Raw genomic sequence first — 15769 nt, 5'->3', positions numbered from 1 at the left:
TCTGCCATCTCTTGGCTCAGCCTTGGCAGAGCTCACTTCCAGTGACAGAGAGCTCTTGGAATGGGACAGGAAATCCAAACTGGCTGCCCTAAGGCACTATCCATCCCCTCAAGTCGATGCCTATATGATCAAGGCAGTGAGAGCTGGGAGCCCTACTTGGGGAAGAAAGGGCACACGGGCCAGGGCTGCTGTTTCCCAGTAGGACCATGCTCCCAGGAAACTGGGTTTGACCTGCCTCAGTTCTGGGCTGGTGGTTGCTGGGGAGCAGCCTGTGGGAAGCCCAGCACTGCAGCTTGGCAGTGATTCTCTGTAGATTCCCAGGGAGCCACAGGCTCCCTTCGAGTTTGCTGGCCAAGAGCAGGCATCTCCTGGGCCCAGATGTCCCAGGATGGAGCAGATCCAAATTTGCACTAAAACGACAGGACCATCCATCCAGCCCCATTGTCCTCGTTTTAACTTTGTGTGTTTGCCTCCCCCCCTTGTGAGGCACCAGAGCTTCCCCGGGCCCATCTGCCAGAGCCTGCATCCCCCACACTGCTCTCATCTCCTGCAGCTTGGCTCTGGCCTCTGTTTACCACCACTTCATCCCAGTGTCATCTACAGCCTCGCTGTGGCCAAATTCACACTGGTGGAGCAGAAAGGGCCGTTGTGTGGGGTGCTGATAAGGGCTTTGTTTTAATTTAGCTGGTCCTCAAAGCCTGTGAAACCCCTTGAGTGGCAGGCTGGGCTCTATCGGAGTCCAGCGTGATGGGAGCAGCTTCCTGAGCCACCTGGGCATGCTGCTCAGCCACAGCCTGGCATCTCCCTGAGGCTCACCCATGCTCTGTGTGCCAGAGTGCAGAGGAGGAGGTGGGAACTGCTGTGATGATGGTGTGGGGCTGTTGCTGCCCTGCGCTTTGTGTTGCATCCCTCTGGAGCACCACAACCTTGAGGGACATGCCCTGGTGTGAAGTGTCATGGCCTTGAATGAGAACAGGGTGAAGAGAGCTGGGAAAACAAAGCAGAGAACTGGGATGTGCTGGGAAAAGCTTTGAAGGAGGAGCAAATGTATTTTTCCTCTTCCTTTCTGTTCAACATGTTGCCCAAGGCAAAGCACGGAGGGCACAGAGGAGCTCTTTTGCAGGGTCTGCATTGCTGCTTGGTTTCTAAAGGTGGAACAGCTGCAGAGGGAAACCCCAGAGAGGAGAGGATTGTCTGCACAATACAGAATACCAGGAAAAGGTGCACATAGGGCTTGATCTTGCAGGCCTCAATGCCAGTGAAAGATGTAGCTGCTCAAGACAGCAGTTTTGGGGACATTTCCATAGGTATATGTGACTTCCCCACAGAAGCAAGCTCATGTTTTAAATGTGGCCATTCTGCTGCTCCTCCAGCAAGTGTCTGCTACAGAGAGGGAGAGGTGTGAGCGAGCTGAGCTTGTCTCATGCTCTCTGGAGCTGGAGTCGAGTTTGGGAAACATCAACAGCCATCAAACGAAGGTGTCAGATGCAATTTTTGCTCTGCTGGTACATTAGCACACAGAGCAGGGTTTATTTGCTCCAAGAGAAAAAAACCCACCCAGCCTTTATGAGTATGGATTTCTGTGCTGTGTCCAACTGAGCAACACCTGTTCACTCAGCTGATGCTTCTGTATGTCCTTGAAATAGGCTTGTGTGTTAGAGAAGAAGCTCTACAGGCATGTGGACTTTATTTGGAACCCTTTTTCTCGTTTAAACATAATGTATTTGGGACAAGAAAAAGACTTCTCAGCCCAGTGCAGTATGTGGGGACACACATGCTAGAGAGGTATATATATATATATATATGTCTAAGTATTTATATACATATATCACACCCGACTGAGCATCCACAGTTTTGCAAACAGCATTTTTAGGACTATAAATACACAGCCACTATACATGATATGTATCTATGGCCAGGAAACCACAAAAATATTAATACATGCCCTCCACAAGTCGAGAAATACTCCCACCATCTTTAGCACATTTAATTGGATATCAAACAGTCGAGACACAGACTGTTCTTCCATGGAGTACTTCTCTGTTTGGTGCACAGGGGAGCTGTGCTTGCTGTCCAAGCAGGTATTTGGCACCTGCTCTGATTACTTGCTGGCACCCCACCCCTCAGCTCGTGCCATGTGAGCTGTGCTCTGAGGGTGTTTTTTTCAGCTGTGTTTGCTGTCCCCAAGCACTGATGTGAAGCACCACTCTGGGTTTGGTCCCCTTCCACTCACTGGGCTCCTTCAGCTGCTGCAAAGGTCCTGCCAAAGGAAACAGGATGCACAGCAAGGACAGAGACCTGTTGGAGGGAGTGCAGAGGAGATCACGAAGATGATTATAGGGATGGAGCACCTCCCCTATGAAGAAAGGCTGAGAGAATTGGGATTGTTCAGCCTGGAGAAGCCTTTGGAGTGACCTAATTGTGGCTTTTCTGTACCTGAAAGGAGGTGACAAGGAAGATGGAGGGAGACAATTTACAAAGGCCTGGAGTGACAGGACAAGGGGGGATGGTTTCAAACTGATAGAGTAGGTTTAGATTGGATATTGGGAAGGAATTCTTCCCTGTGAGGGTGGGGAGGCCCTGGCACAGGTTGCCCAGAGAAGCTGTGGCTGCCCCATCCCTGGAAGTGTCCAAGGCCAGGTTGGACGGGGCTTGGAGCAACCTGGGCTAGTGGAAGGTGTCCCTGCCTATGGCAGGGGGTGGTCCCTTCCAACCCAAACCTTCCACATCCTATGAAACCTCATGACTTTGAGTGCCCCTCTGAACAAAACCAACATGACAGAGGTGGCTGTGGGTGGGAAGCTCCATCTCTGGGAGCAGGACTTTGCAACCCTGCTCCTGCTCTTCCAAGGAGTGGCTTTATGTGAGTCCTTACCTGTACAGCAGGGTGTGGAGTGAGGTGAGACACCAGCAGGTCTGAGGTGCTCTGTCCCTGCAGTTGCTGAGGTACCTGAGGGCAGCTGAAAGTTGTTCTCTCTGCAGACCAGCGTTAAAAGCCAGGAGCAGGACGATGAGCTGGAGGGAGAGAAGGTCTCAGCTGATGACCATAGCCCTTGGCTGGAAAAAGCTCACTCAGGCAAAGATGTATGCCTGTTCTTGCTCCCCACATCCTTGTCCTGCCTCTTCCTCACCCTTTTGCTGTCCTCTCTCAGGTCCCACACCAGCTTGGTCCTCCCATTTCCTCTACAAGGAAGGCAAATCTAATGGCAAGGATTAATTACTTTGATCAAAGAACAGTGAACACAAGAGCAAGAGGGAACGTTATTTAGAAATCTTTCATCTCACGGGCATGTGTAGCTCTAAAAATGCCGAAAAAAGAGTAATTACTGTCATAAAAATGAGTGGGAAGTGAGATAAAGGGTTTATCTCACGGGGCAGGTCATGGCAGAGTAACCTGCCTGCTTTCTTCGCTGGGAACTGGTTTTCAAAACAAGGCAAAATGAAAAAGTTTAGTACAAGCATCATTAACATGGGTGAGAACTAAGGTAAAGGGGAGGGAGGCAGATGGTGCCAGAAGGGAGGTCTGGAGGCTGGTGGTTCCCCTGGTGTCTGGTCAGTGTTTCTCTTGGCACAATGTGAGTGGTCAGCATTGCCCAGAGAGGGGAGCGTGTCTGGGAGAGGAGGATGGGATCTCATTGAGCAGGAACTGCTGGAGGAGAGGAGGGTGGGATGGCTCCTGTTCAGCAGGTAGGAAGCAGAGCACACAGCAGTGATCAAGCCCAAGCAGGCAATAATTCTGTGATAAAATCTGGGGACATTGTTTGTCACGCAGGTCCCTTTCTTCAAACAGGAATGTTTGGAGCATGAGAGTGTCTAGCCCAACTTAGAAGCTGTTATGCTGCCCCTGAAACCATCTCAGATCTCCTTCATTTGTATTTTCAAGCTGATGGGTGTCTGCTGCAGCCAGAAAGAGGGTGATACTGTCTTGAATACCAGATTTGTTTTCCAGAGGCCATCTGGCTGCATTTCTTCATTGTTTGAGGAAGCAGTGACACCAACAGCGCTGCATTACCCCAAAAATGTGCTGGGAGAGTAAATGACAGGAGGGACAGAAAAGAAACATGTGAGCTTCCAGAATTGCGGCTGTGCATCACTTTGCAAGATCTCTCAGCTCTACACTGAGTTGAACAAACTCAGGACCTCAGGAGCCAGTGAGCAGATCCTCTCCCATGTCATCTGCTCCAGGTCACCGGCTAGCTGGGCACCCCCCACTTGTGCAGCTCAGCCTTTCAGCTCTGGGTTTCCCACCCAGTGCATGCAAACTGTTATGGCCTGGCAGGGACTGCTCTGCTGGGATGCACAGACCTGCTCCCTATGGAGCAGTGAGGGAGCTCAGTGCCAGGCAGGATCAGGCCAAGGTGACCAGACTGATGCCCGGCCAGGGCTGAGGAAAGCCCAGCCCTTGCACTGGTTTGGGCTTGTCAGATGATGATTCCCTGGTCATTTTGCTTTTGGTTTCTGCCACGCTCCTGGAGGCAGGGTCATCACCCAGCCTCAGAGACATCAGAGCCACAGTGTGTTTTGGTGTCACTCAGGAACCTGCAGCCACAAAACTGCTCAGACTTTTAACTTTGCAGTCTCAGCCCACCCCCTTGTCATGCTCAGAGCAGCACCGAGCTAAGCCCTGCCTGGCTGTGCAGGCTGTTTGCCATCTGGCACAAGCAGGACCAAGTAGAGTTAAATAAATGTTAAATACACAGTAATACCATGTGACACTAGCAAAAGGCAATGAGTTCAAGCTCGGAGAGTCTGCTTATGTAAACAGCATCCTGAAATTAATATTTACCTTTTAAAACAAACAGATATTTGGGGTGTTTCACAGCCTTTCTGCCTAGCAGATGCCAAGAACAACAGCTTGGTACTGCAGGGAATTGGCTTGACAGCTCAGGGGACAGTAAACTCCCCACCAGTCTCCAGACTGCGAGGTCAGAGCCTGTCCCTCTCTTTTCAAGCAGATAAATTCGCACAAGTGCCAGATTAATCTTTGCTCAGGGGCTGCGACCTCTAATGAGGAGTGGGAGCCACCCCGACGTTGCAGCCGGGAGCGGGGACTCGAGCAGCAGATGGGCTGGGGACGGAGGATTTGGGGATGCTCGGAGCGCTCCCTTGTCCAGAGGGGCTCTGGGGAGGCAGAAGGGCTATCCCGTGGTGGCTCCTTGGGTGGCAGAATCGCCACCAGCCAGGCAGCTGTGCTCCATTTCCAGCCAGACCTGCACCTGTGGGGTAAATCCCATCCTTTCTCCGAGGAGTGATCGTTTTGCAAGTCACAGCCAAAGCCCCTGTCGGCACAGCCAGGCTCGGGGATGGAGGCTTGCTGGAGTGCCCCTGAACTCTGCTGCTCCTCCATGAAGACACCCCATGGCCATTCCAGTCCTCATGTGAGCACCCAGCACTTTTCCGAGGTTTGCTGTGTTATTTTAAACAATTTTTATCATTTTACAGCGATGGGACACGTGTGCTCTCACAGACAGAAAGCAGAAGTCAGCTGCCACCATAGAGCTCTTTGGGATCTCAGTAAATAGGGAATGAGGGAGGCCAGGGTAGGAGCTCAATTTTGGTTTTAACAGGACATTTTTCGCAGATGCCTGAAGCAGAAGGAATTCTTGGTGCCTCTTGCAGCTCACCACTTTACCTTCCCCCCACTGTCCGATTTTATTTCTGGCCTCTGCTCCTAAAGCACCTTCATCTCTGGTTCAGTACTTTCATCCTCTTCCTCCCAGCTGTGGACAGCTCTGTGGTGTTCATCCTCTGTGGTGTTCATCCCCTCCTGATCTCTCCTCTGGCTGTGGGTGCCCTCGTCCCACCCTGCAGCTCACGAGGCTTTCACGTTGGTGTGGCTGCGTGGGGGCCCAAGCTCACAGCCACCCTGTGCCCATCCCGGGGCTCAGCAGGATTTTCAACTCCCTCCAGCAGATTCTTAGGGATTTTTCCAACCTCCCATGGAAGGGGTGAGAGGGCCATGGGGGAGCCAATGGGGCTGGGGACGGGAGTGGAGAGGCAGGAACCCCGAATGCAGCCCTCCAGGACACACAGCTCACACAAACTGTGCGAGGGGACACGGGGCTGCCACCTGCCACCCGCCCGCCCTGCAGCTGCCAGCTCGGGATGACAAAGTGACACCGGCTTTGGGAGGCCGTTACCTGCCAGGCAGGCAAAGTAAACCCATTAATGCCTGCAGAGCGTGGGTGGGAGCCGGGGTGGGCCGGGCCCGGGAGGATGTGGGTAGGCTCTATTACCCCTGTAAAACAAAAAACAACAGTGTGGCTGCCAGTGGGGCTCCTCCACGGGCAACGGGGGGTGATGGGGACTGATCAAACAGGTGACACCCCACAAGCCGTGTGAAGCCAAGCTGAGCTCGCTAAACCACATGAACTAAAGGATGCTTGAAGGGCTGCACCCAGCCTGGGGTGCTCAGAGTTTCCAGAATGGCCGTGCCATAAAAACTAGTGTATTTGAGCAGGGATTCACGTTGAACACCTCTTTCTTTTGAAATCTAATCTTCCTTGCGTTTAAACTGCTGACAGTGCTTGTCAGGGCTTGCAGTCAGGGTGATTGAAAAGGTGATAGCGAGTGGTGAGCAATGCATCTGCCCTGACAAAGTCACACGGGGACCTGCAGCTCATTGCTGGGGACCAGGGCTGGGTGATGGGACCAGGGCTGGCTGATGGGACCAGGGCTGGGTGATGGGATCAGGGCTGGGTGATGGGACCAGGGCTGGGTGATGGGATCAGGGCTGGGTGATGTGACCAACACGCTTTGACAGCAATTGCCCCCTCAGGAAGGACTGTTGGGATGTTCTCCCACTTCTGCTCCTTCAATTAGTTCAGATTGCTGATGAGGTCAGCCAAAATTGAGCTGGAGAAAGCAGGAGAGTTTTCCTATCAAGTGACAACTTCAGGCTAAAACTGGGAGGATGTGGTCTGGTCACTGGGAGGTGTATTGGGGGGCATGGGATGGGACATGACAGATGAGTCTGGGGGATGCCAACAGCTCTCCCGCTTCCCAGAACAGGTCCAGCTCCAGAGGGGGTGTCCAAAACACTCTTGTGTCTTGTGTCTGCACTGCACCTCAGCATCCCCTTACAAATACAAACTTCATTATGATGTTTGGTGCATGGTAATGGAATGCCAATTTTCCCTAAATAGTGGTTGACATATATAAGACCAACCTTGAATCTCTGCTATTAAAATGAACGGGTAACTCATATTTTATATGAAAGCCTAGAAACCAAGGCTGTGAATAAGCAGACTCAAATAATCCTCTCTGAACTGGAAAAAAAGAAATACTGGACTTTGGAGGAAGAGCTCTGTCCTAGTATAAACAGGGATGTTCTACGAACTGGGAGTAGGACTCCGTATTTCTTCAGAGAATTAAGCACAGATCTTGGTTAGGGGTGATGGATTAGAGCAAGTCTTCCTGCCTGCTGATTTCTATCGTGGATTTTAATCGCTTTCCCCTGCCTGTTTCCAGCTTAACCAAGACTTGTGTGAGGACTTGTGCACCCTGGGGTTTCTAAGAAATGTTTCTATTCTACAGAAGAATAGTATAAAAGAAAAAACTTTAAATAAGAATATATAGAAAACATATAAATATGAATATATAAAAATATGTAAAAAATATATTAAATATTTAATATCTTATCCAAACAAAACCAGAGAGCAGCAATTCTGTTACTGGTAGCGAGGGCTGGAAATGAAGGAGCTGAGGGAGGGGTTTTGACAAGGGTTGTGCCCTTCCACTGCCAGCATCTCTGCCCACCCTTCCTTGTGCACCCTGGACACAGCAGCAGGGTGGCACAGGGCAGCCAGTGTCCTGGGTGGGGGGTCCCCAGAGACCCCCACAGCACCCATGATCATTCTGTGCAGCCAGCTGGAGTGGTAGGAGTGTTTCTAGGCTGTGGAGATGCCCTGCAGAGGGGCATCTCTGCCTGGTGCTTGACACATGCCAGCTCCAGTCCTGGCTGCCTTCCCATGGAGATTGCTTTCCTAGAAATCTCTCCCTGCTGCCCGCCGGCCAGTCCGGGAGCACCCACCACTCCCTGGCCCCGGCACCAGAGATGCCATCAGCCTGGAGCTGAGCAGGGAGAAACCCAGCAGTGCCAGGACTCCTTCCATCCATGGGTCGGGGCTGTGAGCCCAAAATAAGACCTGCTAGAGCACCCAGCTGTGTTTGGGCTTGAGTGTGAAAGGACACGTGGGTGTGCTCGTCCTGCCCTGCCACATCCCCAGCTGGCTGTTGGCAGGTTCCCCCAGCACAGGGGCTTCAGGTGCCAGGGGAATATGCACAATCCAATTTGGTCATGGGCTTTTTAAATAAGATTTAGGGTAAAAAATAATCCAGGACCACTAAAGAATTAAAAATAATTGTAATATCTAAGCCTTGAATGCAGCCTCCTCTCCCAGCCATCTCGTGCCCCGGAGCCCTCAGGCTGGAGCTCACTGCCCCAGGTTGCCAGGCCATGTGGCACAGGGTGGCTTCAGCTGGAGCACAGGGGACATTTCAGCTGGGCAATGAAATGTCCCGTGTTAATTTGGATGGAATTTCACTTTGGAAAAGATGACGGAACAAGAATGTGACATTTTCATTCCAAACTCAGGCTTCGCTTTATGTGATAAACTGTAGAGCTGGAGATCAGCAGAAACTGAAATAATGGATTTCACTGTTACTGACTTAAAAAAAAAAAAAATCCATTAACTGGCAAATTCTGAAATGTCATGATTTTTCTGGCTGTTCAGCACAAAAACCAATCTGGAAGTGTCAGTACCCGAGCCCCCTGCGAGCCTGGCTGGCTCCAGAGGCTCCGGTGGATCCCGTCTGGGTCCCCATTGCTTTGGCTTCCTCAGAGAGGCCCGTTGGCTGCATGTCACATCTTTTGCAGAAGGACATCAGCCTTGCTGGCATCTCCCAGTGGCATCTGGGGCTCTGCTCAAAGTACCAGGAGGACGAGGAGTTTTTTTGCCGGTTCTCATGGCCGGACCACCCTCCTCGATGGGTGGTGCAGTACCTGCCCCAGGATCGTGCCTTTCCCGGCTGGAGCCAGACCAACGGGCAGCACAGGGTGCCCTGGGAGCAGGCAGCTCCACCCGGGAGTGGTGGGTAGCACAAAGCCCATATCAGCAATGATTTCCTGACAAACAGTGCGGCTCATTGTCTGTTCTCATTTATAAACTGCTCCACACCAGCCATCTGATATCCATTATTACAATTACAAACAACCCACAGTAACTCTCCAGCTGGTCAGCTCCATCCTAACAGCACTGCAGCCATTCAAGGATGCCATATGGTACCAGAGTTTCCAAAGCAGCATTGTCAATCAGCCTTATTAATTTCTGAGTTCATTTCTTTTCCTTTTAGGGATATATTTTTTCCCTTTCTTTCTATATGAGACAGAGACACTTCTCTGGCCTTAATTTGGAATATGCAGCTTGACAGAATAATTGAAACATCTACAACTACAAGGCAGCTGGCAAGGAAAGGAAAAGCCTGAACTCTGTGAGCAACCCCTCGAGTACTGGTGCTCATGCAAGACCTCCAAGTGTCTCTTACCATATATACCACAGTGCGTGCCACGAGAATATTAAAAACCCATTAGATCCAGAGTGCCGGACATGGCTGGCTCTTTACTGCAGATGGAGGGTTGATAATGGCCACTTCCCTTCGATCTCTGAGCCTCCTTTGAGCTATATTTATTTCCTCCCCAACGTTTTGGAGCCTAGGGGTGGTATTACTGGAGATGGTTGTAGGTGCTGAGACGCTGCTGGCTCTGCTCGTGCCCATCCTGCTGCAACCCGAGGCGATGCCCAACTGGGTGCTGTGAATTGGACTCTTCCCTTTGGGGTGATTTTTGGTGAAAGAGCCACTTTTGTGCCTGGCCACTTCCATGTGGCACCATTACAGTCGGCTGTGTGGTGTCCCTCTCACAGTTGTCATCGTGGATATCAATGAAGTGATGTGCCGTTCCCAGCCATTCCCAGCCCTCCAAACACATCTGGTCATAGCAACCAGGCACTGCATCACAGCCACTGGCTGCAGGGACTGCTGAGGCTTGATTTTTGCTTTGCTTTTGTATTTTTAAGCAAAACCAGCAATCAGCAAGGGATGGGGTTTTTTTGTCGGCTCGAAGTGGCTGAATTTTGTGGTTCTGAAATGCTCAGCTCCGGCTAAAGCTCAGCACTGGAGCTCCAGCAGGATTTTCCTTCCCTGGAGGTGGGATAGAGGTGGTGGGGGGAGTGGAGATGTAGACCTTTCAGGATGAGCCATGGGAATTGTGGCACACTCAGAGAGTCCCCGTGAAAATGTCTCCACGTGCTTTCATGCTTGGTCTCTCCCCAGCTGACCATGTGGGGTTCACAGCTGGAGCAAGAGCTTCCCCTCAGGGTGTGGGTGCCTCCGGCAGCACCCCCAAACATGCTGGGATGTGGGTATCCATGCCCAGGGGGCTGGCAAAGCTCTCAGTGAAGGATTCCCTGGCTGCAATGCACGGCCAGGGAATAGGATTCAGGCTGAGCAGAGAGAGAAACATCCAGGAACTCCTTGTGCCATGGTGGGTGAGAGCAGCAGGTTTTGGGGCCGTGCTTTATGCAGATCATGTGGGATTATGTAAAACCTCTTTGTTCATCCTCCCTGTCGAGGGCAAAGAGCTCTGTGAGGCCAGGACAGTTTGGAGGGGAAATCTGTCACAGATGGTGACCCAGGGGCTCCAGCCACCAGAGGAGGACCTGTCCTGCCTCCCAATTCTGCATCCCTTTGGGCATTTCCAACACTGCTTTTAGCTCTTTGGAGGCAGATTCCAGCCTTGGGGAGCCCAGTGAGGCTCCAGCACCAAGCCACAGCTCTGCCAAGGGCTTTGCTCATTCCAAGAGTTGTGGCCAGTGTCCACCTCTGGCCTTCTGAGCAGCATCTCAGTGTCCAGTAGACACTCTTTGAAGGGCACATTTGACTGGATGGATTATTTGATTTACTTACAGTAACAAAATAGCAGATTTTTGTTGCTGTTTCACGCTTGTTTGGCTCCAGCACCAAGCTCCTGTTCCCACCTGGGACTCTGCAGCCGTGGTTTGGCGCCCAGCTCACACTTCCATAGGGATGCTGCAGGGCATCCAGAGGGCAAGGGAGGCTTGTGTCTCCACGGATGAGTTCCTGTCCCCAGCTGTAACCTGCTCTCACCTGATGTAGCTCATGGTGGTGCTGTGATGGGGCAGCAGCCTGAGGCCCTCCCTGGTGTGAGTGGTCTGGGTTCATGTCACCACTGAGTTTTCATCTGGCTTTTCCCAACCCCTCTGGCCTTGTCCATGTGCAGGGGAAGGTTTCACAGCCCTGTTTACATGGACACTCAGGCAAAGTTCACTCTCCTGCCATTTTGCTGCTGCTTGGATCTTTTGGCTCTGGTGTTTCCCTGCTTTGGGTTGCATTTGCACCGGGACTGTCAACATCCCAGCCTTTGATCCCAGCTCCCCTCCTCAGCCAGGTGTCCAGGGCTTTCCAGGAGGGCTGGAAGGCTGGGGTTGGTTGTGATCCCCAGCAGTGATGGGCAGGACTCCTCTTCCCATCCCACCACTGTCCAGCACTGTCCCCTCCGTGCTGCTCTCCTCTCACAGCGTCTCCCCACAGGACACACAGACCTCGTTTTCCTTTGAGTTTCTGAATTTGTGACATCTTCCTTGATTTTCCCATGTCTTTCTGCTCTGGTTCTCAGGGAACCACCCCAATCCTTCTCCAGGAGGCTGCTCAATTGCTCTGCATCTCTCTCCCTGTGGTCATGGGGATGTTGGAGCCTGCCCCTGTCCCTCCTGCTAATCTGGCACAAATGATTCTGTAGTTCCTGATGTGATGGTGTGTGAATCAGGCACTTCACAGAGCCTGGCCTTGGGCAGCTGTATTGTTTCCCCTTCAAAGGCACTTGTCCAAAGGAGCCCTCATGGCTGTGATATTTCTTATGGGTTGGGAATGCACTGGGAGAGTCTCTGGGATCTCACCACTGTGGGGCCAGATGCTGCAGGGCCATGTTGTGCCCTGGGACTGTCCTGCAGCAGAGAGCCACTGCTCCTGGGCTTGTTTTCCTTTTTCCCCATCCCTGATGCAATCCTGCAGTTATCCCATTACACTCTGAAGTGCATCCAGTTGCTAAACCCCTCGTTTTTCATGTCTCTGCCCAGCGCTGAGGCTCCAGGATCTGCCCCAGCACTGTCACTTTTGCTTGAGGGTTGTTGGGATATTTTTCCCCCACATTTTCTTTTTTCTTTTTTTTTTTTGGTGGGATTTTGCTGTTTTCTCAGCATACTTCCATTATGATTTCACATACCTCCCGGAGCTGACTCACTGCTGACACCATCTTTTCTGCAGATCGGAGGGGAAGCCAAGCCAACATGACTTTTTGGTCTTATTCCTTGCTCTGCCCACACAGTTCCTTCTTCTCCTCTAGCCCTTCCTGACAAACACAATTCCCCGCATGCCAGTGCTCCCCTGGGGACACCTCACCATGGGCACTGAGCACTCTCTGCTTCATGCAACCCATGGCTGTTGTGCCCTGGGTCAGTCCTGGCAGCCCCTTCATTCGTCTCTTCCGATGGGTTTGGAGCACAGGCTGGGCAGGGGAAGTTCCACGTTAACACCCCTTGACACTGTGATTGCAGTTTATGCTCAGATCAACAGAGGAGAGAATATTTGCCTTTTTTTCACCAAGTTCTCAAGGTGCTGGAGGACAAAACTATGTTCTACCAGCTGCGCTGCCTGGAGCTGCCTGCACCAGGGACGGGGAGAGAAGCAGGCAAGGGCACGGTGCCATGGTCAGTGTTTGCTCCAGAGCCTGCCCCGCACCAGCTTTCCAAGAAACTTTGCAGTAGGGAAAGAAAAAAAAAAGGGCCAACCGAATTTTTTCGTTTGCAGCTGGAGCGAGGCCAGATTTTTTGCAACAGAACATTTTTTGGTGAAAATGGAGCTGTTGTCTTCTGGCCAGCACTTTTTGAATGACCCCTGCCTGGCCAGCACTCTGGGATGGCACAGCCAGGGGTGGGAGGGAGAGCTGAGGGGCACCAGCCACTGCCTGGGGGAGTTTTGGGGCCGGGCCTGGACCCCACTGAGTCCCCAGTGAGGTAATGCCAGAGGGGACCGGCTGCCTCCCCCGTGGGCTGGGATCACAACTTTGCTTTGAAAAGTCTCCAGTGCTTTGTTCTCCCCCTGATACAATCCATTTGGAGCAAATGCAGGCTTGGAGCGTCTTGCCAAGCCCACAAGCTTTGGGGAGGGAGGCTCCTGCAAAGCATTAGCAGCAGATAAGGCCTCCTGGGAGATGGCTGGGGAGGGAGGTGGTGGTGGTGGTGGGGTCTCTCCTCTTCTTGTCCTGGCCTGGGGACTCCACTGGCCAGGCAGTCAGGGAATGCCAGGCTCCACCTCAGCTCCTTCACCTAATTAATCCTGTCACCATCCTGTTCCTTCACCGAACCTGCTCCAGGGCCTGACCCTGCACACTGCTGCTCCTCACATCCTGTCACTGATGGTGCCGTGCCTGCCTGGCATCCTGGGGTGCCCCAGCATTCCCCAGATCCCACGGGAGCTCAGTGCTGGACCAAACAAGTGGCAAGGACACGGAATGGCAATGGGTTGGCCTGGAGACCCCGTGCTGGGGCTCCTGGTCCTGAGCCCAAGTGCTGTGGGAGGCGAGGCTGGACTGAGCCCACCTGCAGCCACAGGTGTGTGGGGATCCTTTGAAGCCCCTGGAGGCAAATTCCTCATCCTGCCTTGTCCTGCCTTATCTGCGCAGACAGACAAGGCGGGAGGTGCAGGCAGGGATACCCACAGGCAGGGTCAGAGGTGCAGGCAGGGTCAGAGGTGCAGGCAGGGCTCCCTGGGTCCCTGTGAGGTGCCAGCGGTGGGTGAGCGATGTGACAAGGCCCTGTGGGATGCAGCCTGTCCCTAAGCTGATGTCCCCATGGGGACCCGGTGGCAGTTGAGGGGGTGGGAGCGGGGCAGGGTGCAGGGGGAGGTTAATGCCGTTGTAAGCCGGGGCAGGGGGTCTCCAACAGACGAGGCCTCGCCGGCCAGATGGGGAGACTCGTCTGCCACTCGCCCGGGCCACAAAGGAGGGTCCCCTGGTAGCAGCTGGTCCCAAGGAAGAGGTTAAGGAGACACGTGTCAGGGCAAAGCCCAAGGGTGGCAGACGCTGCCCCAGCCTTTGTCGGGGTCACCTCCCATCTGACGGGGAGCAGGTGGGGTGGGAGCCGGAGGGACCCGGGGCCGGAGGGGCAGCGGGATGGCTCCGTCATGGTCCCGCCGGGCAGCGCCGGCTGCGGGCCCAGCGTGGCCTGAGACAGCCGTGCACAGGGCTGCCTTTGTGCCTCTGCAGATAATGAACTTCTTTTTTTTTTTTTTTTTTTTTTTCCCCCCCCCCAAAAAAATGGGAATGGCCCCATGGTGCTGGTGGGGGTTGCTGGATGACCTGGCCTGGAGCAGGGGACAAGGCAGGGGAAAACAAGAGGGTCAGTGGCTTGAGAGCAGGGGCAGGGTCTGGCCAGGCATCCTCCTGATCTGACTCAGAGAAGCCCGATGGACACCGGGATGGGCTCCCTCCTGCTTCCCACTTCTGGTACCAGTGGGCAAACCGCAGGCAATACTTCATCCCTGGGACTGGAACTGGCAGAGCTGCAGCCCCGTGGGCACTGCTGGCCCCAGGACCCGCTCTGGAGGCCGGGATCTGGCTGGGGGTCAGGGCTGGCACAGACCACCCCCTCCGCTCCCCCTCGCCGCCGGCGCGGGGCTAATTTCAATTATCTTCTCCAGGCCATATGAATTCTATTAATATCAAAGTAATGAGGTAGTTACTGCGATTCGGAGGAACGGCTGGGGAATTGCTCGGGATAGGGTTTCGCCAGCCAAGAGGGTAAATTAAAACCTCCCTTTGGAGAGGAGCAAAGGGCTGTATCAGAGGTGAGCAGGGGCCAGCCTGGGGCAGCGGGCGATGTTCTTCCCCTGGGTTCCCTCTCGTGCTGGGGAGACTCCTTTGGAGATGCCATGACCTGGATGGAGAGCTCACAGCAGGGGTGATGCCCCCCATTCCCCTTCTGCAGCCCCTCTGGTCTCTGTACAAGCCCCCTGAGGGCTTGTGCCCGGAGCATCCACCCTGGAATACAGAGGGACCCCCATGCTCAGCCTTCCTGGAGCCCTGATGCTTGGTTTAGGGAGCCCTTAAAAGCAGCACTCAAATGGGCAGCATGTGTCCCGTGGCTGGCAGCACCCCAGGGCTCGGGGCTGTGGTGGGTCCCCTTGAGACACAAGGGGTCCAGCAGCCTGGGAAAGGATGGGGAGTGCTCACAGACCCTGCCTGGCCCTCGAGTCCAAGGAACTGAGGCTTTTCTAGGTCCAACACCCTTTCCTGACAGTGAAAAAGACCTGGCAAAGGAGCAGTGCTGATCCCCTGGGCAGCCCTGAGCTCGCTTGAGAGACCTGAAAAGCGCATGGGGAAGGGGGAAATAGCAGGGGACAAAGGGAAAATAGCAGGGACTACATCTATATTTATATACATCTTGCTATAAAACAAGTTCCAGCTACTTGTCAGGCTGAAAAAAGAGCTTTTCACGGAGCAGTGGATGGGGTCCACAGAAATGATGCACACGAATGAAGGGAAGGGGCCCCTCCTGCATCCCCCCGGCCGTGGGGTGCTTGGGGACACAAGCAGAGCCTGGTCCCAGCTGCAGCGGGGACCCAGCCAGGAACCAGGGATGGTGCTGGGCACGGGGAGGGCAGGAGGCTGAGCCGGGGAGCGTGCATGCATTAG

The sequence above is a fragment of the Neopelma chrysocephalum genome, unplaced genomic scaffold (assembly GCF_003984885.1).
Source record: "Neopelma chrysocephalum unplaced genomic scaffold, ASM398488v2 Primary Assembly neopelma1_94, whole genome shotgun sequence".
In the NCBI taxonomy this organism is placed as follows: domain Eukaryota; kingdom Metazoa; phylum Chordata; class Aves; order Passeriformes; family Pipridae; genus Neopelma; species Neopelma chrysocephalum.
This window is presented reverse-complemented; position numbering follows the sequence as displayed.